This window comes from Hetaerina americana, unplaced genomic scaffold (assembly GCF_022747635.1).
Source record: "Hetaerina americana unplaced genomic scaffold, ioHetAmer1.1.p SCAF_7, whole genome shotgun sequence".
Lineage (NCBI taxonomy): Eukaryota > Metazoa > Arthropoda > Insecta > Odonata > Calopterygidae > Hetaerina > Hetaerina americana.
Genome location: NW_027287316.1, coordinates 16,474,507 through 16,501,847, shown reverse-complemented (window position 1 = coordinate 16,501,847; position 27,341 = coordinate 16,474,507). Strand labels below are relative to the sequence as shown.

Here is a 27,341-nt window from a genome sequence, read left to right as displayed (position 1 = left end):
TAAAGCATATTATCATCACAAGATAAAAGAGAATGATATTGTTTGACACGGATGACTGAGAAAGAAATCGAATATCGTATTAACGGATCACATTAATATTTCGTATTTCTTCCAACTTTCGCTGACACAAATAATGGCTACCCGGGTGTTTCCGTGAAGAAAAACTAAATTCCCGCGTAATAACCGTCGATGTTAAATTCATAACTAACTAAGTATATTCTTCAAATATTAATTAACAGCAAAATAGACTATTAAAAGCCCTTGTTTTCATTTTTTTTCATATTTTAGTTAGTTCAAAATTCTTGAATTTCAATGGCACTCCCTGTTAAAAAGTTTTGAGAACCCGGTGGAGTGTTAAAATATTACTTTAAATCAATCAAAGGAGATAGATAAAAAACAGATAAATAAATACTGGTACAAATTTAATAACGTAATGAGGAAAGTGGGCGTTGAATGCAGAGGAGAATTTTGGAATAAAATTTAACGATAAAGATAACGACATTCGCCACATCCTTCGTGGGATTCGATAATTATCCTCATAGGGAATTCTCTGGATAACATTAAAGCATAAAACATACCCAGCAGCTTTGCTAATGAAGTTCCCACATAAAGTGCATCATTTATTCACTCTACAACAGAAAATTCACATCTGAGAATGTAAATATATCGTTTGGGACCAAAATAAAAAGATGCAGGAATAAAAGGTTTACTTTGGAAGAGCAAATATTGATTAACGGTGAGGTTTTTACAATGCAAAGGAAAGAAAACAAGAAATGGAACTCCCAAATCTAGCATAATATGTGCTAGTTACTAAGTCCATGGAAAAAACTTCCAATGAGAAAGCATTCCACGAAAAGCTTGAGAATTAAGGACTCCACAGAGCTGACTTTCCAATTACACCACAAAGTGAAACGGCTTAATAATTTGAGCAAAATTCAACCTCTTCCAAGTGTTTGAGTACTTAAGCTATTATAATAGCTCAAACGGTTCAGCGAAAGGAATTTTAATCCCTTATGTATTTACTCTTTTCAGTCATCTCTAATCCTACCAGGGAATTGCGGCATGAATTTAACGTCAAAAAACCCTGTGGCAGAGAAATTAACGGCCAAGGAATCGCAATAACAATTGCAATTAAAAGGAATATCCAAAACGATGGCAAGGAAAGTAAAATGTAATCTGCAATATTATCTTTTAATTACATGGAATAGGAGCATCTACGTGCCTTCCGTCTATACCTTGATTCTATTCTGGTGTATGTACACGATATAATTCATAATGTTACAGTCTTTTTGATATTGAACATTCCCTAAAAATTTATTCCTCCTTCGGATAATTTCATGCTTTAAACTAAAACGTAACCACATGTACTCAAATACAACACAAGCGCGGTAAAGGTGTGCGAGTTGATAATACGTGTAATAGTATGAGTTGATAGTACGTGTAGTTGATAAAACGTGTAGTTGACCGTACGTGTAGTATTGATAATAGCATCAATAAAGGATATCTACCAGTGTGTTTTGCGGAAGAATAGAAAAAAAATCAATTGAACGGAGTGGAAAAAGAAGGTTTAGATATGGTGGAGGTAGAGAGACTTTGAAATAAAAAATTCAAAGACAGCCATCGGGAGAAATCCTTAGAAAATGGGAACAATGGATGCATGAGATACTTAGGCGCAATGGGATGCTGAAAAGATCAATATTAGGAGAATGCTGGGAATCCGAGGTTGAGGCAGGGGAAACAAGAAACTTTGTGGATGGCGTTAAGGGAGGTATTCAGAAGACACAGCCACAGAACGAGTAATTGCTGTAAATATTATGACGTTTATGGATATTTTGCGTCCTGATAGTCAGGTTTTAGAAGTAAAGTAGCGTGTAGTTCGTGGTTCTACCAAAAAATCTACCGTAGCTCGCTAGACAACTTATTTTAACAAATCTATCTTAACAAAAATAGATTGTGTGTCATGAGAAGAATACTAGGAAAGCATGGTCGATAAAAGAGCTGAGGGAAAGAATAGGCATATTGGATGTAATGAAGAGAGATAGAAAGTGGGCAGAACAGGAAAATAGTTTGAGAGAAAAAGCGTTGTCCGAAAATTTTCCTGAGTTATCAAAGTAGTCAAAATACTCCTGTTGATGTCACTGATCAAAGGACAATCTCACTTTTCTCGTATTTTCCAATAGCTTAAATACTATATTTAATCTTGTGACTATTGATTATAACATCAATTTAATCTGAAAAAGCACCAAATACAAATTTTTACTAATTACTCAGGATAAATGTACTAACAGGAACAGGAATCAATGTAATCGGATGGCTCTCCCGGGTAAACCGATGAATGATAAATTCAGTTTAAATTTTCACTTTTGCTGTTCATTTTCTTTCCAGGCTTCCAAAGTATTTTTTGTCTTTGCAACAACTCTCTCACACAATAACCACTTCATTGTATCCGAAAATTACCTTCACTCAGTATGGGTCGAGGAAGATAAAGGATATTGTAAGGCAAAGATGAAATGACTGTCGTGGCACAGAGTTATTTTACACTTTGCCAGCAGGGCGATACAGGTCATGGTTGTTTAACCTTTCATCCTGCGTTTAACCTTCCAGGACTTCCTGTTTGATTTTTTCACGTGACGCTCATAGGATGGCCGGAATACTAAGTTTTCCTTTCACTTTTAATGTGCCGTGGTCGTGGGAAGTCGATGAGATGAGGAAGCTAAAGATTAACTATTTATAGATCTGAGTGATGGACCCTGGAAGGCTTCCTGCGATGGAAAAATCCTAACGCGAACATTACACGTAATATCGGATTAAGGTGACGGCTTATAACTCTTAATATTATATTATAATACAGGATAGATAACTACCATAATATCCTGATCAAACATTTTATATTTACTATTTGCTTTCCTACAGCATTAAATTTCCTTTAGCGATATAATGAATACGGTAAATACAGCTTAGGAGATTTGCCATTCGCTTTGACACGGTTGCTGATTTGAAAGTAATGGCGAAATAAAATTCTTATATTACTCTGAAATATCCTGTAACGTCGCAATCTTGAGCAAACGTTCCAAGTTGAAAAACACCATGTTTTCGTCATAAATTTGGACATAAATATTATATACCCCTGTATATCTTAAATATTTCTCCGCTATTGTAGTTGAGGTAAGTAAAATTCGCACATATTCCCGAGTAGTCTGAACATTCAACCAAAATGCTCTATTTACTCAATTTCTTACCACTCGGTTTGATTATTTTACTCAAGAGGAAATCTGTCGATAGTGTTCAAGAAAGGTTGTTCTCAAAAGTTTCCCTGCCCGCATTTATATTTAAGGAAAGGATCCATCCATCATATAATCGTATAAAAGTCTTCGAGTGTCGTCTGAGGTTATATTTTTTTCCTTGAGTGAGTGCGTGGGATTCTAGTCGGTTTTCTTACTGGTGATATTCAGATTCCAAGAAGTTGGTTAACTAAAAATAGACTTGAACGACATTTTTTCCCTTTACTATTTTTGTTATTTATCGTTTTCGCTTAAATCGCGCGTACCTCTGTCTTGGCAATCGCACTCCTTGAAAAATGCTTTAATATTCGGGGACCATGGGTTGAATGTTTTATTTAAAGCAAACTTTGTAAGAATGCCAGTAAATGATGGGTGAAAAATCACGAGCACATGGGAAGAAAAATTTTGCATGAGAGTTACGAGGTAGATTCTATTTTATTCGAATCGCAAAAAAAATTCATTAAATGATTATTTAAAAAAAATGTTTTCGCACTCGGGAACATTTTTTCCCGGGACATTTATAAACAACATTAATCCTATTAAAAAAGTTCATTTCAGCGATATGAGCAAAGAAACATAGAAGGAGACTTCGGAAAGCAGATTAGTCACTTTAACCTAATACGAGGATTTGCTTCAAAAATTATTCCTCCATAGCCTTAACGTCAGACGAATACCGCGAGCATGGCATCGAACCTTTAGTGTCTCGACGACGTCCAATAAATAGACTCGTTCGGGTAATCAAAAGATCCCCCATCTTTCATGTGAACTGATCAACGTTCCTTATCGGATAAAATCTCCAACTTTTGCTCCCAAACTCACTCGTCCGTTTAATTATAAGACCTACGGTTTGGTTGGATACAAGTATGATTAAGGTCATACCGAACTGGCCCAAGATTAGTGCCGTAGAAAATATGGACGATAAGTTCATTCAATAAAATCTACTCTCGTCAGAACTCCCCCACAAGAACGAAACGGGGGACTCATTCACCAACTTGCTGGTTTACCCTTAAGATAATAAAAAAATACAGGAGGGAAATGAGGCTGCAGTAATTTTCAGGCTACATAAAGACTCCAATCTCTTCTCCGAATATAAATTGAAAGCTAGTGAAAAATGAAGAAGTTTTCAAGTCATAGTTTTCACATTGTCAAAAACTTTAATGTACCCTCAAATAAGAAATCAATTAGATAACTGATATCATAATAATATTTTATTTTTCTACTATACTACGCCTCATTTTGTCATGAATGCATTTAAGTCCTCTTGTGGTCGCCGCAATCTACACTAAAAGGGCTCAACCGATCATATGCTGGGCATTTGGCGCGTCCCTACAAACTGATCATGTGACCTGAAAACATTTTCAAACCTATCCCCTGTCCCTAAATACTTCTAGCCAGCCGAACATTATTGATAAAGATCAATTGGCATTCAATGCTCCAAAGCAAAAATTATTTTAACTTATTGTCTATTAGATAATTGATCCCAAGCTCAATTTCCTTAAACAATCGGAATCGGGCTTTCTGACCGGAGCAGAGCGTATTAAGCTGCTTTGCAACAAATTACGAAAAAAAGTTGCAGCCAAACTTCATTTTTGAAGATGGCCCGCGAATCTACCATTGGATTCTTTAGAGGAAAGTCTAAATCTTCCTAGGTAAGTCTAACACCGGCCGCAAGGTTGGTTTTAGTATCTCATGGAATTCCTAAGATGCGGATTTCCATTTCACCTCCATGCAAAAATTGCCTCCGCCACGCTTTCCATTACATTATTGCCGCATGTTTTGTCTTCGATTTACTCATACTTAATCCAAAGACAAAAGAAATTTGTTGCTCTCTAGACATACACAAAAAGCAAATTTATTTTTTAGATACTATTAAAATGAATTTTATACGTTAGTTTCAAGTAAATCTCGGACACACACGGATTTACAGTTGAAATTGGATTCGGTAATCCCTATGAATAAGGTATTAAATAATTGGTACCCTTCCGTTTCCGTAGTTTTCGTACCAACTCTGAACCACTGAACACACCAATATTTTTTAGTCTAGCCACAAGAAAACTTCCTCAACTCGGAATACAACTGCATTTTGCCTCCCCCAATTTTGTACAGCATCCCTATCCTTTTCTTACACCTTCCTCGCTTGCCTATCGCCCTCTCATAAAATCTTCTGCATTCCCTCGCCTATCAAATTACACTCCATATATATTTCCTGCCTTCTTAGTATTTCTCCCAACAACTCTCTCTCCTACCTCACCATACCTGGCACTTCCTCGTTTGTTTTCCTATCCGTCTATTTTAACTTTTCCATCGTTCCCCACATCTTATAACCCTCCAATGTACGCCTGTCATCTTTCTTCAATGACCGAGTTTCCGCGCTGTAAAAACCACACACCACATAAAATTTTTCAGTAATATTTTCTTAACATACCTGCTAAACTTCCATGTCCTCAATACTCTTCTTCTTGTGAAAGATTGTATGCTTAATGCAATTCTTCTATTCATGCCCCTTCTACTGTGACCATCTCGGGCCAAAACAGTTCCTAGTTTGGTAGGCCGCTCCACCTGCTCCATTCTTTTGCCCTCTTATTTTAGATTACGTAATAATTGAAGTTGAAGTCTTCGCCAAATTCGACAAATCCTTCCTTCTCATTGTCCACTTCCCAATTTTATTCTGTATAACTCTATCAAGTTTCTTGGCTAACTTTGCTGTTGGGTATAGGACTCATTTTACTTTATTCATTTTGGAACTATTCACTCTCGCATCTGCTTCTACTCCCTCGCTCCGTACCTTCCCGCTTAATCTTGCTGACAGTGCGCTCAAAGCCTAACCTGGATTCATGGATTTGGATCGTCTCAAAAATTAGCATTTTAATGGGATTTCAGTGTAGGATGCAAGATATCTACAGCCATCGGATAGCTATGAAAGCAATATTTTTCCAATAAAACAAGCGGGCATATTTGACTCAATGGTGTTTATTGCTCTCTAAGCATTAATCAGCATAATTAGCTGTCTATTTATGCCGTTTTCACAGCTGGTATTTCCAAAACTGTTTTCCGTACCCTCATAATACATTCAGGTTCAGAAATTAGCTTTGCACTATTCAGTAATCTCAAGTGGACGGTTAAACCAAGGGGGATCGGAATTGTGCGGTGGTTAACGAACTGGATTCCCACCCAGAGTGTCCGGGTTCGTATCCCAGCGATGACAGATATTTTTCAGGGTTGTCCCGATCCCTACTTGAGGTGCTTTGAGGAGGGAACTTTCAGTGAGTACGCTGTCCGTCGGATGGGGCCTTACTCTGCGGACCCCTCGGCGCCTTTCGCAAAGAGCAGGCTAATGCCGACGCCAGGTTTCTCTCCACCCTTCATTCTTTCCTGCCAATCCATAATGCCGCAAATGACCTGAGCTGTTGGTAGCCTCCCATCAAAAACTACTAAACTACGGTTAAATCTTTTTTCCCGGTGGATTGATCACTATTGAAAATAGTGTACTGTTAAAACTTATGGGCGAAAAGGTTTAGTAAAATTCGCCAAACACCCGTTACTTTTTAAATCCATATAAAACTTAATAAAACGTGGACTCTAGACATTAAGCTGCTCTAAATAAATTGTGTTAGTGTGACTCATTAACCCAATAAGCGGATTCTGAATATTTTTTCTCTCGGTGCACTCTATCTCATAAGAATATTACCGAAGTGCGGCTCCACTCCTGGGATTTACGACAATAGAACCCAGACAAAATTTCCCGTAACGCCAAATGCTTGCGCCACCTGAGAGGGCACAAAACGCAGCTTAATTAAGCTTCGGGACATTTTCCGACCTGAAGCAATCTCTACCCAGCTATATCTGCAAGAACAAGAGGCAGGTGGCAGTGACTCTACAAATTCGGTAATAAATAAATATGCCTACGATTATATATATATATATATATATATATATATATATATATATATATATATATATATATAGATGATTTCGTCGAATTAACACGGAAGTGTTGAATAAAAAACTTGGACAGCAACACACAATATAAGAACACATAAAAAGAACACTCCACGTTATTTCTTAATAATTCTGACGAAATTTAGTTCCATCATCCTCGGAAGACAGAAGTACTCTATATATATATAGTATACAATATTTATAAATATATATATAAATATATATATAAATATATATATATGTATATATATATGTATATATATATGTATATATATATGTATATATATGTGTGTATATATATGTATATACATATATATATGTGTGTATATATATATATATATATAAATATATATATATATATATATATATCATTTTGTATATTCTTCAGTTTAAGCGAGGTAAGTAATGCAGACCAAACAACGATAAATTTCTTAGTCTGTTCCTGAAACCGTACAACCGAAACTGCAATAACGGATTATTAGTTCGCAACATTTTCTCGCGACTTTCGATATCGATTCTTTGACATTCACAATGCTATTCTATGGTACCCAGCTCATTTTCCTAACTTATAATTTTCTCTACAGCCTATTGGGACTCTTTTCTAATTTTCACGTTCCATGCTTCCACGTTCCCTTTCCATAGCCGTCTTACTTGTTCAGTAGTACTAGATTATGATCTGAGTCCGCATCAACCCTCGATAATCCGTACGAATTTATCGCACTATTCCTAAATCTGTTCCTAACTATAATATAATCTAATCCATACATGTGTCCGGAGACTTCCCATGCATTCCTACGGCTACTGTGGCGTTTAATACCAGAGATTGCTATGATTAACCCGCGGGTCTCACCCTCTCCTGGGCCCCAAGGGGTAAGTCAGTAGTTGTCCGGACTCATTCTCAAATCCACATGTATTTTCTTCATTGTGTCGTAGGGAAATCAATTGAGGTGGTTTCCCGTTGCCTTCCACAATAGTGTTTTTAGCGTGACACCAACACTCAAGTAGCTACTCCCCTGAGTTGGGTCGCTTATACAGCCGTCTCACTGAAGAATAGACGCTACGTGGACATGAAATTTCATTTCATGCACACTAAATCATCTCCCGAATCTGCATTCACTTACTCACTCAGGTGGATCTGTCTTAAGACAGTTTTAAATGGATGTCCTCTATCGCAATCGGTTGCGAGTATCTTCCTTCATTTGCCTGCAACTTCTGCCATTTCTTATGTCATCAATCATCCCAATCCTGCCCCCTTCTCTTTTTTTTGTCGCCTCTATGATATGATTCTTCTCAGTGAGAAATTTCGCATAATATATGCCCCAACCAAAATATATTTCACTTTTCATACATCGTAGCAGCTTTCTTCCCCCTCGTCCTATCTTCACTATTTCCCTATCTATCTCATTTTACTTAAGGAATTCTTCTCCACAACCATATTTCAACAATAATCAAGTTCTTTCATAAATGTGCGTTTATATTATTCATTTAAATATTATAAATAATTGCAAAAAGATGTGTGTATAACATGGTGGGTAGCTTAAGCCCACGTATTTATATGCACATTTGTGCATTTCTTTCTGCTAGGAATCCGCACTTTTCCATCATCTCGAATAATCTAATGTCCGTCCTTTGCATGTATTTCTATCCCATTCCCCTATACGAGGGAAAGTACATACATCCGTAAGAACACATGTTATCTTGCGGAGAACACATATATTTGCATATATATTTACAATTAACAAGCATTTATAGGCTCACGTTTCTCAGGACCTGCCCATCGAGATGACATTCAGTAAAAAAAGCAAGTCGCGGGCGTAAAACAAATCACTTCTTTGATGGTGATGAAATCGACTGCAAACGACGCTTTCCCACTCCGAAAATCCCTAACCTTTATCCCAATAGTCGTGTTATTCACGTGATTCCCGCTGCTAACTCTTGACATCGAAACATTTCATCGTCATCCAACAGGTGAACCGATATTACAACACTGTAATTATGGTACCAAGCATTAACGTTAAACAATAACGAGGGTTCTTTAGACGAATCCCGGAAGTCAAAACTCGGTTAAATGCGAATGGGAATATTTCTGGGAAATCTGCGGATATTGGCAAGATTGAACAAGTGATGGAAGGGCGTCGGCCACGTTGTGAGCTATCTCCCATCCGGAAAAGGTCGAGATTTGATCGACCTCCGAGATGAAATTTGCATTCTTCGTCAGATCCTGCCTCTAAATCGCATGATGCAGAGAGAGGCTGGCGGGAGGGAGGGAGGGAGGCATCGGAGAGCGGAATCGCTCGTAGCCGCCAACCATTTTGAAAGCACTAAAGCGACGAGACTCATCAGAGGAAATGGAGGAAGGAGGCAAAGATGAACGGCAGCGTCTGGTCCAGCGCTCTCCACAGACTCACCGACAACATGAGAACTCTCCCACTTCAAGGATCACATAAGAACTCCTCAAACACACAAATCACCACTAAGGCATCTTTGATTTCTGAAGGAATATGTTGTTTATATTAACTTAAAAAAGCATTTTGATTCAGTTACGAGACTGGAAATAAAGCCAAAACGGTTTTAATTTGGAAAAAAAGTCACTGGAAAAATTATAGACTTCATTTTTTAAATATTCAGTGAGTAACACCGTCTCGCGTTCGCTGACCGTGGAAAGAAAACCATAAATTAATATGTAGTGTTGCATCATATTCAATGTAAAATATTTAGCCGAAAATGTAAAAATAGCACACCTAAAGGCAAAGGGCAGGGGGTGAGAAAATGAATGGAAAGATATGAAGAATAGGAAAAGTTAATGCGGGATTGGATGAGACTTATTACATAACTGCAATCGTGAAAGCCTGCGTCTACTTAGGAAACATTTACCTCACGATATAACGTAAAACATCAACCATTACAAGAATTGTCTGAAAAGTTTCCAACCTCAACAAGAAAACGCAAACTAGGCATCACGGATCGACGATATACCCTCGGAATTAATTTTTTTAACAGGAAATAAAATAGGGACCCATATATAAAGCCTAATGTGTAATATTCATATGAGATGAGAAATATCAATGATCTTTGAGGAAAATTGAATCGTCCTGAAATCAAAAAGTGGCCGAAATATGAGAACATTTCAGAATAATTAGTCTGTTGACCCATGCATCGAAGATTCTGGCCAGAATTATGTACCGAGAGGAGGCTGGAGAAGAGAGTGACAGCATATTTAAGTGAGGAACACCAACAATTTAGGAGAAGGACGAGTGAAGCTATTTCTCCCATCAGATTCATCGGAGAGAAGATGCTTCTCATGGTTCACCATGCGCACAGGAAATTTCTGCAAGGTTTCCCAACTCAAGATGAAAATGGCAGCACTCTTCAACGTCGAAAGATATAAAATGTGCATTCACATGCGTCTAAAGGAAATCAGAATTATTTCAGCCATTTTGGACAATTAATTGTTGCTAAACAATCGTTTGAAGGAGTCGTTTTGAGGGTTTTTGCGATTGTGGTAAAAAACTAAGTATCGAGCTGTCATTAAATATTTGTTTTTGAAAGGTAATATGCCCACGCAAATCAAAGACGAGTTGGACTCTGTACATGGGGACTCAGCAGTATTATTTACTGCAGAGATTATAGACATATCTAAATAACGCGTTTGTCGTATATTGACCGAAGAATTGGATATGCGTAAGCTATTCACGCGTTGAGTGCAGCATTCGAATGAACATTTCCAAGGCCCCGTTTTAGCGGTTTAAGCAAAGCGAGTCAGTTTTTTTTGCGTCTATTCATGACTGTAAATGAAACTTGGATCCACCATTACACGCCTGTGACGAAATAATCGTCAAAGCAGTTGACCGCAAAGGGTGAACCTGCTCCGAAAAGGGCGAAGTCAGTTCCAATGGCCGTGAAAGTGATAGAGATGGTTTTTTGGGATATTCACGGCATTATGCTCCTGACGACGCACCTGCTCACACTTCGGCGGTCGCCATGGCTAAAATTCACGAATTGCACTTCGCATTCATTGACCACTCAGTGTATTCACCAGATCTGCCCTCCAGAAACTTTTCCATCGTTCCGAACCTGAAAACTATGCTTGGAGGGCAGAGATTTTCATCGGACGAGGAGGTTATCGCATACGCAAACACCTATTTTGCGGAGAAAGACTTCACTTGCGGAGAAAGACAACTACTTTTAGCAACAGTGATAAAAGTGCGATCATCGCAGGAAAAAATACCGACTTGAAAGGTGATTGTGTTGAAAAATGAAAATAAATTTGAAGAAAACATTCCTAGTTTATTTGTTAAGTCGGAACCTTTTCAGACTACCCATGTTCATCGCGGTGGAAGAGGAAACCATAGATAATTCTTTCACTTCACAAAATAAGTTAGCCAAATAGTTATAGAATTTCTTTAAAAAGTGTTCTGTTCCACAGACTTTCCAAATTTGGTTCAATGTCAAATTTGGCATTCTATTTTTCGTTAATCAGTTGTGAAAAAATCAGATACTTCGAAAGTCCCACCATTGTCAGGAGATTAGACTGAAACATGGATGCCCTCAAGGGTTCTTTATTGCGTAATAATATATACTACCTTGATCAAAAAGTTCCCGGAATAACCACCGTGTGGCGCTCCCATCGTTCCGATTTGAGTTCTGTTTTTTTTGTTAAATTGGTACATCTGTTGTTGATATTCCCTTTAAATCTTAGTGTCATAACTTGACATTTGCAAAAGTTACGTAGCCAAGAGTACATCTATCTCTGTGTGTGTTGGCGATTTTTTACAATTTCAGAAATGGATTTAAATTTGCAACAACGAACTTGTATTAAATTTTGCGTAAAAAACGGATTTAGTGGCGCACGGACGTTGGAAATGTTGGAAAAGTGTTTCGGCAACGATTCTCTAAAAAAAACGGTCGTTTACCAGTGGCACGAGCGGTTCAGAAGTGGTCGTGAGTCAATCGAAGATGATGAACGCAGTGGCAGACCATCGACATCGAAAGTCGGTGAAAAAATTGATAAAGTAAAAGAAATGTTGGTCAATAACCGCAAATTAACCATCAGAGAAATAGCGGAGGACTTGAACATTGCCTATGGATCCGCCCAAGACATTGTGGTTAATGATTTGGGTTTCCGTCGTGTAGCAGCAAAGTTGCTGCCAAAAGACCTCAATTTCATGCAAAAAAGAGACCGTGTTGACGTCGCAAAAGACATGATTTGCGAGGCTGAATCCGATCCCACATTCATCAAAAGGATCATTACTGGAGACGAGACGTGGGTTTATGAGTACGACACGCAATCCAGACATCAGGCAAGTGAATGGCGTTCACCAAATGAGCCGAGACCAAAAAAACCACGTCGTTTTCAGTCAAAAAAGAAGGCAATGCTGACGGTTTTCATGGATTACAACGGTGTAGTGCATCATGAATTTTTGCCAGAAGGCCAGACAGTAAACAAAGAGTATTATTTGGGCGTTATGAGACGTTTGCGTGAAGCAATTCGCCGAAAGAGACCAGAAATGTGGGCAGAAAACTCGTGGATTTTGTACCATGATAACGCACCGTCGCACAGTGCTATCATTATTCGTAATTTTTTGACGAAAAATGCAACAAATACCATCCAACAGCCACCGAATTCACCTGATTTGGCTCCCTGTGACTTCTTTCTGTTCAATCGAGTTAAAAAACCATTACGGGGAACGCGTTTTAGCAGCCGAGAGGAAGTAATGGAAAAATCGCAGGAAGCACTGATGGACATACCGAAAACCGAATATAAAAAATGTTTCGAGGATTGGATCAAGCGCTGGCATAAGTGTGTTGCAGTCGATGGGGATTACTTTGAAGGGGACAATATAGATTTAGATGAATAAACTTGTATTTTTAATTTTCTGAATAAATTCCGGGAAATTTTTGATCAAGGTAGTATGTATTTTGTATAACAATATTTTGTGAAAAGTATTTTACGTTATTGTAAACCTAAGCATGCAAAAGAAGCTATTACCCGTGTGTGTGCGTTTCGTCTACCCAAATTTTCGTGTTTTCATTACTTCTTATCATTTAGTCTCGATTTTTCCAAGAAGGGAAAACAGCATTTAAATCTATCAGTTGATTAATTTTTTCCTCTTACTTTCCCAAGCATGCCAATACTCATGATAGAGAGTGCGGGATTAGAAAATACAGACGAATATATAAAATATTCATATCTCATAATTCATTCGATGTCAAAGTTAATTCTGTGCCTAATTTATATCTACCATTTGACTTCACTAAGTTTTTTAGGCTCAAGATTGCAGTCGCTCTCTTTCTTGATATTTTAAATGGCATTCAGCGCTATTTTTTACGCAGCAGCATATACCGATTGACAGGCATATGAGAGGCAAAACACTGTCACATTATGTATTAACATAATGCATAAACATTATGTATTAACATAATGTGACAGAGTTTAGCATATCTACAAGCGCCGCCGAACTACATCCATGACGAACCACGTCATCGATCAACTCACCTGTAAGGGCAAGCTGTGACGTTTAACCGACTTCAGTGTAAACTCTTATCAATAAACTTAACGTTGAGAACAACAGAAATCATCGTATACGTTATCATTCAAAGTATTTGGGCACAGTGAACACCATCTATATTTTCCAAAATTCATCTATTCGGACGATATTCCCTACCGCTATTTTGGATACCAGTACAGCATTAGGCCAGAAGATTAGTTATATTTTTTTCTAGTCAATCAAAATCTAGGATTTGTCGGTCCCCCTTCTCAGTAACTACATCCTTGTTCGACAAATTGTCGCGACACTGGCCATTCTGCCACGTTCACAACGGTCAAGGACTTGCAAACAGCAATAAAAATTATTCTATAAAATTTTGCAAATGGTCTTCCCTTAATTTTGTCCTGATCGGAGAATAGTCCCATCTGCACAAATTCCCCATGTTCCCTTCGTAAAAACGGCTTTTACCGAGCAAGGCATTCCGTCAGTTTCCCACATGCAATTATGTTTTGCCTGCCGTAGACAGTGAAGCGGCTCAAGTGAAATTATCGAACAATTCACTCATTAACATCATTTACTGACTCAGTCCCGAGTGGAAACAATCACAATACAGCCTATCTCCCAGAGGCCATCATGTAAAATCTACGAAGAGGGAAACATTATGAGATGGCTACGAGATAGAAAGGAAAATTTGTCCTCCTTCTTTTGGTAATTAATCCTTTATCCGCCACCCCTTCCAATACGGCGCCGCCACCATCCGATTAAAGGTTAAGAGTTCCGAAACTACGACGGAATGAAGAGAAAAGAGCGAATCAAGATTCACCCTTGCTACGGCACCCTCGACGCGGTCCAAAATCTTTTCCCCCTTCCCTCCTTCGGGGCGTCTTATTAACACCCTTTAAAAAATTATATGGACTCGCCTCCATTTTATGAAGTGGAACGAAGTCAAAAAGAGAACGCAAGAACTAAGCTTTTCCCCTCTTTTCCCCCTTCTGCTTGAAAAAAAACTGACTCAACCGACTGAAGTGAGGTGGCAAGAGGGAGGTAGGCAGAAACTGATGGAGTGGTAAATGTATGAAAAGGGGCTTTTTTCGCTAAGGATTCCTCTCTTCCATCTCTCCACTGACGAAAGGGTAAAAAAATAAAAGGAATAAGGTCAACTTTCAGCACAGAAGGTATTGGATGGGAGGGGACGAAGGGAAAGCAAACGGAAGCTGGGAGAAAACGGAAGGGCTGTGAGTTAAAAGGGGGATTGGGCGTGTGGAGATGGCTGAGGGAAGGACTCGGCGGCTTGTCGGCGGGAGCAAAGGAAATGAGACGGAGGAGGGAGATGAAGACGTTTTTTGACGGGGAGAAGCTTCGGTCCCTCACACTCAGCGCGCTGCAGATTTCCCCCTCTTTTAATTGCGTTTCGCAGCTCAGGAAGGACGGGAGAGGCCCTCCTCTTATCTTTTTATTTTATTCCTCTTCGACCCTCGCAAAGAAGGGTCAGGAATTCAGAAAGAAGACACAAGGAAAAGGTTTTTGGAGGGCCGAACCAGGAAATATGACGGGGGCGTACGGCAATAACGTGCGGGTAGGGGATCACTGAAGGGACAGGAGGGAGACGTGGGAGGAGTGGATGGGGAGGGACCGTGAAATAAGTTAGAGAGTGGTGTGGGCGGAGGGGGGGGGAGAAGGGTGAGCCATTCGAAGGACGGCGATGGGCGAGAGGGCGGCTCTGGGGAGAAATGGAGGATAAGGGGCAAGACAAAACCGGGATGGAGATGCGAGGCGAGATAGAGGGTTTAAGCAAAAAGGAAAGAAACAAACGACGGACAAATGCTCAGCGGGAAGTGGGCCATGGCATAAATTGAGAGTGATGTTCGAAATGTGATTTGATAAATTCATTTACTAGATTACGCCGATTTTCTTTGGCTCCTCCACTTTTATTTCGGGAGCATTGGACCATCGTTTTCACCGCAGAACAAATCATTCGCAAATGAGTCTCAAAAAAAATAATAAACAACCTCGAATTGAGATTGGTAAAACTTCTGCCAAAGGCTCACTCAAAAATCCAAATACTGGGCTACACTGACCACAAGGAGATGGAATCATGAGCAGAATGGATTACGCAAATAACATTTAGATGCTAATGGATTGAAATCTTGCAAGTCAGTCAAGTGCACCCGCCATTATGAATATCAAGTTTTTACCGTGGCTAAGCGTAGAGTAATAATAAAGGGACGTGTTAGTTCTGTAGGTAGAGCGCTGGTCTAATGACCGGAGGACCCAGGTTTGATTCTCGGGGGTATCCTCAGCAAACGCTCAAGCTAAATAATATTTCGGGTACTGCGTAGTTTTTCCTTGGGAAGCATAGGTAACAGGGAAAGGAACCACCCCTCCCCCCGTTTACCCTGATGGGTGAATTTCACGCGCCAGTAGGTTAAGTACTGGGTGAGCTCTACCGTCACATGCCAAACCAACTATTGGGTTGATTACCGCGATGTCACACGTATAATTGACTATGTTCAAAGGCATCCTTTCACGTGGAGGTTGGAATTTGTCTTGAATATCCGCAAGAAAAATTATAATAAATATTCTGCTGTAACCAATGATTAAAGCTTATAACAATTCCATCAACCATTTGGTCACTCAGAGGCACAGCCCTTTTATCATGTAGGTTCAATCGAAGATATAAAATGTTTCCTCTCAGTAGAGAGTTTTTTGCCGTCTCACGTGAACAATAATTTTAATGTTGTTTAATGCTATACGCGGTAATCGAGATATTACTCTGCCAATAAACACAGATGAATTTTCATTATTCACGAAAGCCCCTTATCTGAAGGAGTCCTTGGGAATAAAATTGTTATTTTTGCATTGTATTATTCCAGGCCGAGAAAAAAAGGGATTTCTAAGCGATCTCTCAAAAACTAAACTATAAAGATAAAACTATGAAACAGCAGTCAGAGAGTTTCTTTCAGAACCAATTAGTATCCTTTCCAAATCGAACTGCCCATCCTATCTGAAAGGAAATGAAAATAATCTTAAAGAGATTTGAGGAAGTGTCCACGGGAAACCCCCCCGCAAATAAGTGAATTGCTGTAACAGGCATAAATCTGATTTTTACAATTATTTGTTTATCATCCAAATTGATTCTTAGACCTGGATTTACCAAATATTTATTTTCCTACATTATTCGGTCAATCAGCATAAATGCTTAAGATAGCTGAAGTAATTTCAACCAATATAATATTTTTTAATGAATAAGTTGTTTATTTCCTTCCACTTTACAACGCATTCATCCTTGGTCCCTATGACACATTGAATCAAATTAAATATTACATCTTATGTCCCAACCTATCTTCAACTGATGGAGTGGAATATTTGAAAGAGATATCATATTGACTCCTATTGACACCAAAGTTTCTCTAAGAAAACACATAAGGTAATTTCTACCATCACCATGGCGAAGTTGAATATTAAAAATTTCAATATTGCCAAAAACAGACAAATGACATAGACATATCAAAGGGAAAAGTTAAATGCGCTGTAATTTACCATGATTTAGTATAATTGTTACCTTATCTATAAAATTTGTTTCGACAAGTAATGGCATAACTCAATCTAAATTTTAAAATGTGGTGAAATGAATGCTCATATCACAGACAAGAGAGAAAAATAATATATAAATGCAATTTTAAAAACTTTCGCTAGTGATCGAAAAATTCTTATTAATTACTTAAATAAAATATATGCGTAAGCCGTTTCGAAATGCATTTGCAGAAAATTAACCATCTAGTTCCTTTAAAAGCCCCAAAATTTCAGAGTTTAATACAAACAGCTTTCAATACAGTTCATTAAGTCGTCCTTCATGAAAAATCAGGAAAACCATAGGAAATGGAATACGGAACTTCAAAAAATAAAGCCTTTGGAGCAGATATATTTCAAAAGAAAAAATCTGCCTGAAAAAAAAGATAACACTAAAAAAATAAAAGCAGTTTGAATAAGTCATAAAGAAAACAGGTGACTATAAAACGGCTAAATTCACTTCATTAAATAAATTAAGAGAATTTCAATTTTCAATGGTCGACAGTGCAAAGTCTGTATGAGTCTTGAAAGGGAAAAAATTACGTCGAGAGCGTCCTCTAAAAGGGTAACTGAGGGGGAATTTATGCATTTAAATAATCCCTTAGCCCTCACACAGCAGCTCTTTGCGGGAGACGGCAGGGGAAATTCTAAGGGTGGGAAACGAGAAAACTTTAAGAGAGGCAGGAAAATGTGTGGTTGGCGATACGTTTGATACATTTGCGTGCCACGTGTGGCTGCTGAGAGTAAAAGGTCGAAGATTGATAGGCGAGGCATGGCAACGGCAATGATGTCGAGGTGGTAATTTCGTTGAGGAGGAGGGAATGAAAGCGAAAAGATGAGGATGAAGGAGGACGGGAATTGGCGGAAAAAAAGAAAGAAATGGGATGTTGAGGTTTCCCCAACGAGAGCGTCGAAAGTCGAAAATTCATTATTTTTTATCTCAGCGGATGTTTGGAGGTCAAAAGTTTCTTTTCGCGCGAAAGGGCGGGGAAGGAAGCGAAGGGAATTTGATGAGATGTAAAAGGCAAACGAAACGGAATGTATTTCTCTCATTCGTTTAACTTGCCTTCGCAGCGAGAACGGACGAGTAAACAAAAAAATGAAACGGATCCCTATACACTGGAATGTATCATACATATCCGCTTGAGATAGATTTCCCTCGAGTTTATTTGAAAATTTTTTCATAGGATTTTTTTAGCCGACATTTCGACGAATTTGGAATATTAAGCAAAACAACCTACAGCAAAAGAAGAAATAGGGGTAGGATTGCATTTTGGAGTCGATTTTAATCGCGCAGCCTAAGTGAATCAACCAGTAGCAACGTTGCTGCACCGATACTTCTAAATCTCAACTATTCACGTAGAAGTAATATTTAAAGAAGTAAGGCGATCGATGTTTAGTAAAATCATTTGAGCTATTAGGGATAGGTGAGTAATTATATAGGATTTTCAGTGACCGGGGAAGAAGGGTGGAGAGAGAAACCCAGCGTTGACATAAGCCTACACTTAAAGAGAGATGGCATGAGGCCCACAATATTTCAAGTCCCATCCGGCTGATGGTGTACTAATTGAAATACTCTCCAATTGACACCCAATTAGATATCGGAGTAATTGAAAATGTCTTGCAACTTCCGATATTTGGACCCGGGATCTCGAGATGGCTCAACTATTCCCATCTGATTGGCAATATATCCTCCTCAAAACAAGATGAACTTTGAGAATATGCTGATACAACAAGATCAGGCAGATAACACCGCAGAGGATGTCCTTGTGTAATCACTTTAACCCAAATAAGACGTCTAATTATCACCACCACGATATAGTCTTGAGAAAGAAAAGTCTTCTAATGTTGATCTGTATCCAAGCATATGCTATATTTCACATTGATCTCAATCCATAACTTATGTTCCTCCAAGAAAAGTCCAGCTTGTAAACACCAATTAGCTCAATTTTATATGAATCCCTCCAGGTAATCCTTCCCCAATCCTCCAATCTACCATTTCTTTCATAGTTCTTTTAGGGGAAGTCTTTCATTACCTCCTCGCATTACGTTCTCCATTACCTTTCACAATTCACCTTTGGCCTTCCTATTCTCATCATTTATGTTCCATTCCACTATGCTTTCCGAAGGTCATATAGGTTGATTGATATTTCAGTATTATCTATGATTAGCCTGAGAGTAAGAATATCTTATCATGTCCCTCTTCTTCTACGTCCAAATTTGTGTATTCCGCTTTCCAGTCCATTCTACGATAGATCACTCTTGTCAGAAGCATCGGCAAGTCATCGAACTCGTAAAAGACTAAATAATTCTCGCTTGATGGGTGGAATTCCCACTTCACCAGGTTATTCTGATGGGATTTGTGATTTCCGGTGAAGGTGGGTTATCGGGCAGAGACTTTTGTAGATGAACGAAGGGTATCGATTTCATATCTCGGATGATTCCCTAAATAAACCACTTTAAAAATCCAATCAGTGCTATTTTCAGGTAAAAAACTAACGGTGGCGCTAGGAAATAAACCGAAGCCCCTACTCTGAAAGTGCACATTGCAGCCGCCTCCAGAAACAGTTGGGAGAGATTTCCATCTTTCATTATAATAGCTGAAATGGTTTGATGAAAAACAAACTCCGGTGCCACCAATCAGAGCACTCCAAGCCAGCCAGCAATTCCCATATGTAAAGGCCAAATCGTAACGCAAATTACTTCGACCTGAAAACGCCTCCAGGACAGGTGACCAAATTCTGGCCTACAAAGCCAACATCCTACGCGACGGAAACTTACGGAAGCAGCGTGAGCAGACGTCGCGGAAGCCTTAAGAATAAATTCAACGGCCTTCGCGGGAAGGATGTATATAGGAAGAAAAGAAGAAATTCGAGAACCTTAAGAAGAGAAAAGGCAAACTTCTCTCTTCCTTGGCGTTTCTCCAACTCTGTAGGTACTCGCACACAACAATATCCGGTGTCACACTTGAACATATCTTCGGACCGATGCTGCCCAGACAATTGTACGACGAGCAACTTTGAGAGCGAGTCCGCAACACTCGATACGAACTAAACACTGCCTCGAAAAAACTATGACACCTGCACTTGGAGCTAAACGGAATCTTGAGGAAGGTGAATTGGGAGAACATAGAGGAGATAACAAACATTCCCTCTACCAAAACGCTCGCTTCCTCTATGGAGACACAGACGAAGAAGTTTCAGAAACTCAACCAGGTCCTGCATCACTCCTGGTCCTGAAAGGGACAACTCGCGGTGAGTGAAGAGGCCAGCTCCATTCCGTCTAAGGATCTCACCTTTACCATCGCACCCAAAGAGTTAACGAAAGAAAATATCGCCATGGTAGCGGAAGCTACCGAAACATCTGGCCAACGAGATAAGCGAGGAGGTTACTCTAATCTCCCGAAAGGTAACATTCCACAAATCGTATACCACCGCTATGGAACGCAAGTCAAACGTATCTCTGCACAATCATAAGGAATGTCTTATCCTACCAGCTGGTAAGAGTACTGCTACGGCCGTCATGAAGCAAAAGGACTACCACAGCAAAACTGCAACATTATTGAATAGCAGCACCTCCTCGGAATTGAAGAGTGGCCCCCCAACACCCGAATAGAGTGACTCACCAGGGTGAAAATCAAGACATCACGCATTCCAGTGGAAGATCGACGGAAAATGTTTCCAACTGCGACCAAACCACCACATCCCTACGGACTGCCTAAGGTTCACAAAGATGGGGTCCATATGCAATCCATTGTCAGCAACATCGACGCACCAACCTACAAGCTGGCGCAATACATCAGGGAGAATACAATCACTACGAATAAATAGGATCAACTTTTTAATTGAAACGGCTCAGTGTTGATGACTAAGCGCTCAGCTGAAAGATCAATCAGAAAGATTAATTGGAGAAACTGAAGTTAGTAGTTGTCAGGCTCACTTGAAGAAACTTCAAGGAATAATTTACCGGTGGCGAGAAAACGTTGATATTAGGGTTTAGGATTTTTGCAGAGTGTACATTGGTGCATTCAGAGTAAATATTAAAGGACATGTACAGCTAGAGCATAATAAAGTGAAGTTACAACCCCTTGAAAATATTTTGCGTCAAATACCAGGACCAGTTTCACTTATTGAGCAACATATCAAGAAACGAGACGATTTGGATTTCATATTGAATAAAAACAAATGGAGATATCCAAAAAGTAAATAAATACTGAGAAGAAAACAAGGAACGATCATATTAAACATGGAATATGTGACGAAAACTTTACGGAGAAAACATTCCATTGGGAAAGAACTAAGGATATGAATAAATAACGCATAAATACAAGTTCATTGTTAAGTTTAATAGTTCCAGGTGAAATAATTAAATGAACAGGGGATAGTCTATGGATTGAGGAAGCGATTAGTGAAATGGATGCGATGTACGTTCTAGAAGGAAGAGAGGTAAGACTGGGAAACAGCAGGTAAGGGATCTCGGGGTCATGGCATGACACAGGGAAAATGGAAGCCTACCGAATTCGGGGTATTTGGAGCAGAGAGAAGAAGAGGGAAAATGGAGAGGAGTTGTTAGACCTGAGGCGACCGGTCATGACTCCATGGAAAAAGTTTCGCGTCCATTACAAGCCGTTGAAGACGACCCTAAAAGCATGAAAGACTCATTCAAAACCATGGATACACCTGATCTGGCAAATAAGGACTATCGATTCTTAGAACGATACGAATATAAGCATTGGTATACTGGGTTTGGCTTACACCATTCTCTCTTCATGAGCCAAATATCAAATTTGAATTTCTCAACTACGCATGAAGTAAAATTATGACAATTGCCGTAATAATTTATTTCTGCATAGTTGAAATGTCAAATTAAAGTAATGTGTTCACGTACAATTGAAGTTAAAAAGTTTCATTTTACAAAATCATTACAATGATTATGGCAAAGTCAAGTAGGAAGAGAGTGCGGCAACCAATCGGGTTCAAAATATGGTGCTGCCACTGCCATTCATCATTCAACCCTGACTGAGGGTACCTTAACCCCTTAATTACGCATGTCCCTAGCGTCTTAAGGGTTTGGTGGTCATCCTCTCGCCGCCATTCCCGCTAAGAGACAACCCTCAGAGGGAGCACTCATGTAACGCGACATTCTCTTCACGATATAGTCCTTATCCCCAGATCCCTGTGCCCCGTCACCTGTCCACGGAATCCGCCTGTCACAATGCAGCGCTATCGATCAATTACCGCATGTCTCATCCATAAAGGTCACAAAAGGGATAACTTTGTATTTTCCACTTGATGATTTTACTTTTTCAACAAAAATCATTGTCGTTAAAAATATTTCTAATGTGGAAACGCGATATTCCTGTTAAATATTCTAAGTAAGATATTCTATAAGCCGATGGTGGTACAAGGAAAACACCTATTCAATTGCTAGAACATGTTCCGTTTTACAAAGCGGAGGGCTCAGTCTAAAAGCTCGCCCTGTTAACTTAAGCTACCTACCATACCTTCCTCTAACGCATGAAGGTTGTTGACCGCGGTTTTTAATAGCATCATTTTGAAAAGTGTTTATGCATTTTCCATCTCATTGAACTAATAAATTATTCGCTGAAACTTTCTCGGGTCGCAATGAATAATGAGTGCAAATTTTCGGGTTCCATCCCAGCAACTTGGGCTAATGCCCGAAGTTTCAGGATCACAGCCAGAAAATAAAATAAAAATGGCAAGAACCTCCGTAGAGACTATCACCTTAAATTCGGCAACATATGAGAATAGATGTTTTTCATTCGCCTAATGTCCCTACCGAATTCTACCTCACTTACCCCACCAGGGTCCATCTATCTATATGCAAGCTCGCGGTCTCAACAATTTCTTTCCTTTCATCGGAAATGGTCCCAAAACGTAACGTATCTCACCAAAAGAACTTATTCTTTTTTATACAGAAACAAGGCCTGAACATTTTCATGGTCTAATAAATATTTTTCCAACATAGTATTGTGAGTTTGTGTTTGCATGAGAGGAGTCTAGATTTTTAAAACTTATCGATCATAATAATACGCAGTTAAAATGCCATTAAATTACATTTTGCGTGAATTTATTTGCTCATAGAGACATGATATACTTGTTGATGATATTTTTATAAACTATAAACACGCTTTATGGAAAATAAATGTATAATTTACCTAAAATAATAGAGATAAAAGTAGAATTTAATTTCAAGAATTTCTTATTCTCATTAAAAGCCTGCCAATCTATTTTCGAGGTCTTACTTCTTATTAAAAGTCGCAATAAGATATCATGGTAAAAGTGAGTACGGAATATTTCATCCCATTTCAATCCCATTCAAATTCTGAGAATATGAATACATATTTCCCAAAAAAATCCTTTAAAGTTAAGTTCTTTTTTTTCCACCTTCCGCCGTAATTTTTATGATGGTAATCCTACATTTTCCTTTCGGCGAAATAATGCAACAAATCCGTCAAAATGATATTACCTTAAAAGCCCACAGTTATCAAGCCGAAGGTTGGTTTGATTGGTCAGGGTGGAGCTCACCTTGTACCAAGCCAGACGGTGTGTGAAATTCACGCAACAGGCAACAAGGTTCCTTTTCTTGTGCCACCCTTGGGTTCCCAGAATTACCTGATACTTGAAAAATCGCACAGCTGAGGATGGAGATGGGTAAAGCTGAGGATTCACTGAGTCGGTCCCGGGGAATTCTACCCACTAGACTACCACATCTCCGATATTAAGTAACCTTGCGACATTTTCTTATGGTTTTATTTGCACGTGCATTTTCCATTTTCACAGGTGCATATTCCCTTCTCTTCTTTCTCTCTGTTTAAGAAAATCGCCGAGAATATAGAACGGATTGTTTCCATGGAAACTATTTTATAAACATCGCATTATATTCCACGGGTGGGATACATGAATAATTTAGAATGGAAGGTCAAAGAATACAAACTAGTTTAGAATATGATGCCATGATGACATTTCTCCAAGCTTGAGACGAAGATGAAATCAAAAAAGGAACTTGTATACTATAAAATAACACTATATGAATATGATTCATCGTAATGACAACCCTTTTCGGAAGGAAGTTAGTACGCTTGACGCAACAAAAGATAAAACTTGATTTGGTCCTCTTTTTTCGTGTGATTTGTTTGGCTGTAACTATCATGGGACCCTAACCTTTCGTTTCAAAATTAAGCGATTTTATAATTTTTAGCCTTGATTAAACGCAGGGGCATGGGATATCGCTGCAACAAATTATCTCATTCAGAAGCAATAAATTTATCACTTACTAAAAAGTTATCTCATTTTTTGATTTGAAAACATTTCGGACTATATTGCCCGATGTTTTTCCTTCAATATCATCATCTTAAAAAAAGAGAATTATAATATTAGAGATTTGGTGGTAATCTCTAAGATACTCATTGTACATACGGTCCAGCTTAGATTTACTATTGAATACACTGAAAAAACAGATTTTCCAAATCAACGATGAACATATCCGATAGCACACAACTGAACTTAAAAAGAAATGGCTATTTTTTTTAATTGGGTGTTGCATATCAAAACAAATTGTGCGTCAATTAGTTTCCAAATTGTAACTCCATTATTTAAATTCCAAATTTGCATGAAGGTGGTGAGCTAAGCAAATTTTTATCCCAGAAAATCTTTCCCCTGAAGCCTTAAAAAAAATCCCAATGCTCTTCTTTTTTACCCAAAAATAATCGCAAGAAACTCCTTTCTTCGCCGGTGATTTCGGCTTCTCCGGGGATTCGAAAAGTACTATTTCTTACAATACGAAGAAGGAATAACGCGAACGCTGTAAATTAGTAATTTGAGAACGCGGTGAGACGCTCGGCATTCTAACTGAGGACGCCATGTGTGAGGGGAAGTGGGTGAACACCACTTCTTCGTTTGAAACAACTAAAAAAGCAAAACAAAAGGCGGATGCTGAAGAGGAGGACCTTTCTTTTCTTCATCTTTCACAAGATTGTCCTGAGCAGAAAAGAAAAGATGAAGGGAAGGTGGAAGAGTTAGTGAGAGAGAGAGAGAGAGAGAGAGAGAAAGAATTGACGCCGACAGCGCAAAAGAAACGAGTTGGGCCAGCCGAGGAATGCGATTGGAGATAACCGTTCCGAAGCACCTCACGTGCGTCATTTCCGGGCAGAAGCCAGAACGTTCGGCGGGTGCCGAGGAGGGGAATGGGGAGTACAGTGAGAGAGAAAGAATGGTGAAACGAATAAAATAACAAGGAGGAAAAGGTTCTAGATGGAAAGGTGAATAGTAGGTACCGTAACTATATACTGGGGCAGACAGGAAAGCAGTCGCCTATAGCACATCTAACAGTGGGAGGACAAATGCTGTTCATTGCAATTCATGCAATAAGGTCACTTAAGGGTTTGAGGACGACTACTATCTGCAGAACCAATTTCCTTTTGGAGGCAGAAATTTGGGTAATATCTAAATTTTTAAAAAAAATCTAATTTCTAGAGTAAATGTGGGGACAGAATAAAACGACAAACAAAATTTACACAAAAAATGTTTTGAAACTTATCCGTAATATACATATTCCCGATTTGTAATCACAAATTTTATTTTTAAGTAATAAATCCATATGACTACAAACACTTTTCATGGTGGTCTATTCATTCAAATGATTTACTTAAAAATTATTCTGTCAATAATTTAAATTCCTATGATTTTCATATTTTATCAGCTACTTTTTTCACAGAATTATCACCCTACTAACATATATGTTTTGGACTTCTCAAAATTGACTCAGTTAATTCCTCACTCATTTAATTCAATTATTTCTTTTCATAAACCGGTAGAGTAGGTAGAGGGGCTTCCAAACTTATTGGTTAAGAGAAGCGGGAGGGAAATCCTTTTGGGAAGCCCTGCTGAAGCATATCATTGCGATCCAGCGGAGAAACGAAGCCTCCAGGGCAAGGAGTGGCCCGAAGATGAGATGCCAATAATTGAGTAAACTAACAGATTTATCGATCACATTTGACCAATAATCCATCATTTTCAATCGATTACTGATTGTCGAATTAATATCGGTAATCGATTGATGTCCACAAATTATAACGCAAAATTACGCCGAGATTTTTAGAGGGTCTACATTTTACTTGAAATAAAGCTCACAGTGAAATGTCATTAAAGGACTATTTAGCCTCACCGGGCACAGTAAAACTAATCCTCATTACTCTTTTTCTTGTAACACATGCAATTTGTAAAGGGTGTGTTTTCGCCCCTAGTGAGATAATATTCTCATATATGCTAGACAGATTGAACTCACTTCATTCTAATGACATTATCGAAACCATGGTTGAAGATAAATTTTAAATATATCTGCCGTGCTATAAATGGATTACGAACTGAGACGAACTAAAATTTACACGCAAAATAATACAGTCATATAGAAATAAAACACAGTTACCATTTCCGTTGAATTCTATGTAAATTTGAATAAAATATATAAAATAATTTTTCAACTGACTAAAACCAAAATAATGAATTCATCGATTAAAATAATACAACTTGCTGGTGCAACCGATTACTGGTATTCCGGTTATGATCAATCAATTAATTAATTAATTGCCGACCCCGGTGGCGGCGGGGTAACGTCCTCGTCTGCCATTCCTAGGGTCGCGGGTTCGATCCCCGCCTGGGTGAGTTTTCCTCCACCTAGGGCTTGGGTGTTTGTAAATGTGATCATTGTTATCGTCGTTAATAGTTCGATGTAAAGGCCAGAATGCGCTGTTTTCGGACTTATACTATAAATATATACTTTCGGACTTATAAATAAAATAAAATAAATAAATAATGATTGATGTCCGATGTCATCCAAACTCGAAGATCATTACATTCACTACTTGAAGATGCCACGAAATGATCATCTGGCGAGAATACACCATCTGCGTTAGTCGCCAATACATCATCTACGTTCAAAAATAAATACCTTTCTCAAGTTTAAGTCAACAATAACTTATGATACGAAAAAATAATTTGAAAAACAGTGTATGTACTTCCCCACTACACCTGACGTGACTGAC

The 27,341-nt window shown here is 38.7% G+C and overlaps 1 protein-coding gene across 1 annotated transcript in view; it reads right to left on the bottom strand.

Annotated features, from left to right (window-relative positions):
- Elk (Eag-like K[+] channel) overlaps nt 1-27,341 on the bottom strand; it is a 520,200-nt gene that overhangs the window by 472,788 nt on the left and 20,071 nt on the right. The gene's annotated exons all lie outside the window — the stretch shown is intronic.